The sequence below is a fragment of the Triticum aestivum genome, chromosome 5A (genome assembly GCF_018294505.1).
Source record: "Triticum aestivum cultivar Chinese Spring chromosome 5A, IWGSC CS RefSeq v2.1, whole genome shotgun sequence".
NCBI classification, from domain to species: domain Eukaryota; kingdom Viridiplantae; phylum Streptophyta; class Magnoliopsida; order Poales; family Poaceae; genus Triticum; species Triticum aestivum.
This window is the reverse complement of record NC_057806.1, coordinates 279,726,919-279,730,352: the sequence shown is the minus strand read 5'-3', so window position 1 is coordinate 279,730,352 and position 3,434 is coordinate 279,726,919.

Below are 3,434 nucleotides of genomic sequence, written 5' to 3'. Positions count from 1 at the left end.
ATGGAGCACATGCAATGGTCTTGGTTTCTTGTAGAGAATTATCTTGATGTGCCTCCAAGTTAATGACAGTCCGAGGCAAAGTAAATACGGAGATGAAAATATTGCAGTTGAAAGATGACTAAAAATAGAAGTGCAAGATTAAAATAAAAGAGATAGAGAGTAATGAATCTTTTGTGAATCAATAGGGCGAATGCGTTCTCGGGGAGTCCAGATTCCCCACTAGTATGTATTTAACTTAACGTATAATAAATCATAGTTCTAGGTTCGAGTTTCTAATCCACTTTGTATGCTTCTACGAGTGGGCGGAGCTAGTACAGATACGTGCATACATGCAGCAGCCACATATAACATATTTCACCACTATTCCTCCTTCAGGTATTGGGAACGGTGATTAAGGGTCTCCCGTGTGGACGCAGCTAAAGGTGGTCTCCGATAGTCCCCTATAGAATGTTAGGCCAGGAGGGAGATAATCTTTATTACCATAGTACCTCTTCAAACCACAATCGCACCGACAATATAATTATTCATCCATGAAGACAAATGTTGAGTGGTCGATTTCACTTAACAGTGACAAGGTTATTAACATAAACATGCAAAAAGGATGCCAAATCCTATCGGCATCCAACACCTAAACATACTATGGTTCCTCCTTATCCTCGCAAATTAGGGGGTGTACTCGGACATGAGAACATCAAGCATCAAAGGGTAAATCATGGTAAACATAGATGAATGATCCAAGTAATACAAGTATGAATCCACTATGGTTTTCTATTACAAAGAGATGAAGGGGGTATGATGGTATGGAGATGGTTGATGTCGTAGTCCTCTTGAGGGAGATGATGGTGTAGCAGAGCCCTTCTATTGATTCCCCCTTCGGATCCCTTCTGGAGGCTAGGGTTCTTGGTTCTGGCGAAGTTTCTAATCTCTTTGTGCATCTGCTTCCCGATCCGAAGACTGGGGCTAACATAATTGACCAGGCGGTAGCGGCTGGTATGAGTGCTCATGTGTGTCCGCTTACTGCTTTGGTAGGGCCAGTGTGTGAAGGGTGGGTTATATGCATTGTGTCCCACATGCACCAACCGTCCAGGTCCGCGAGAACAAGGACATGGGCAGGGCAGGGAAAGCCTAGGTAAAAGCGATAAGCAGCGCCAGGGCATGCAGCGTGCCGGGCTGGATGAACGCAAATAAAGCTGTATAGCCAAGCCCCACACAACTCCACGCGTCAATGCCGGGCATGCAACATGCCGACTCGGGTGCACGTGCGCGCCGGCTGAGCCCCGGTCCGCGAGGCATTGCATCAAAGCGAGGCGAAGGACCCGGGTCCGGATCCATGCGCGATAAAGACCGACAGCTTAGAAGGGTCAGATCTAACCAATTTCTCTGTTGCATCGGAGCCATATGTGCAGCGGACTCGGCACAAGGGACATGCCTCGGTGGATAGACGCTTGTGTTTATTGTCTTTGTTATTCCGCGCTTCTCTACCACCGCCACCCAAACTAATGTTCACGCCCGACCTATCCAGCACCGAGGTCGTTTCTAAGTGCGGCCAGTACGAACAAGCACTTGCCATGATCCATGGGTAGTTGTTCCTGTTTGTTAGCTTGTCCGTTGCTTCTTGGTGTTTGTTTCCATATGTATTGTTATTCATGCTAATGCCCTTTGGGAATAATTTATAAAACGAACATTTATTAAATGCTGCCCATAGCTTGCTTAACTTTTTGGCTATAGTTGGTCTTTGCGCCAAGGGCGCAATGGGTTATCTAGTTCAAATTATATGCACACAGTTCATCCAAAAGGCACCACATTTACCAAGTTTGATCCGAAATCACCACAACATAACATGTCTTATGTCGTGGATCGTGCCCTACCAAAGGCATGTTTTGTGCTCATCAACTCAAGCACTTTGTGCTCATCACCTCCAAAGAAAACATCACCACGCCCATGGCCACCACCACCACCTCCATGACACCACTGTCACTACCGCTCGGCCACCACTATCACCTCCATGGACACTACTACCATCACCCCCGTGGACACCACCACCATCACCCCCACGACAGGCCTCCGATTGGGCTATGATCTCTAAACAAGTGAGCTCCCAATACTTCCTTGCCGTGGCATCCATCGTGCTTGGGTCCATGAACATGGTAGCCCTCTCTTGGGCCTTCTTCTCTTTTGCAAGCCATTCCTCCTCAAGTGCAATCCTCCACTCCTTCGCCTTCGCCTTCCTATCTTCGGCCACGAACTTTGACCTCCCTTCTCGTCCTGCAAGCACGTGAGCTTGTTTCACTTTGCCGTCTTGTCATCTTTGCATTCGGCCGCTAATGATTTCTTGGTCTCAATCATAGCACAAAGCTCCTCTTTGTAGGCACCAACACCTGCATGATTCTTACTCTCTTTTGCAATTTTGTTACCATCTGGCCTCTTGAAAGGGTATTCATCGTCCTTGTCATTGGCTTCAATGGATATGCTAATCCGTGACCTCTTTGGTGTGGTGTCGAAGTTCCTCGGACCCACTTCTCATTGCCAACTAGTTCCTTGTAGCAATGATGCAATGTGAAGGCCTTGCCACCATTCTTCTTGTTGTGTTGCTTGTATTGGTCCTGGATGATAGGCCCAAACTCGGTGATTGGCACCCCACTGGGTGGTGCATTGTTGACTTGATCAATACAACCGGACCATCGGTTGCATTGCTCTTAGATGGTGCCCCAACGATGTCCAAGAGAGCCTTGAGTGCGGTTAGACGAGACGGTCATGGTGTTGGAATAGTAGTCTTCAATCCTAGTCCAAAACCTCTCCTTGGTTTGATTTCTGCGAACCAATGCATCAGGCGACACATTCATCCAAGCATGACACAAAGCAATATCTTTGTCTTGTGAATAGTTTTGCGTCCTTGATCTCTTGTTATTTGCTTGAATATATCTACGAGATCTCCGACCTCTCCTCCTCATTAGGATCGTCATCCTCCTCGGTCTCTTCTCCCTGAGCTAACCTTGAACCATCGTAGTCTAGATCGTCGAGGCCAAGCACATGTGAATCATCCAACTATGACTTGAAGTAGGCCACATTCATCTCAGCAGCGGTTACGATGGTCGAACGAGCTGGACGAGGAGGCGGAAGAGGCAGAGGGGTGGCTGGACAAGCTAAGACCCACCAGACAAGGACGAGGCATCGACGTAGATACTGACACCTATTCGGTGAGTGCCTTCATCGTCTCCGCTAGCTTCCTCGCGCGCTTGCCGTTGGCCGGAGCAAGGGGAGGGTGACCTGTCGTCATTGCGGCCGCTGCGACCTTGCCACCGGCCTTTGTTGACAGCGTGGCTGCCCGCACAAAGTTTCTTGTCCCCAACCTCTTGGCATGGGGCGGCAGCGTCGCGTGGGCGGGATGGTGGAGGAGTGTTCTGGTTCCATTCTGGCCGGAGTCGCGGGCTGAG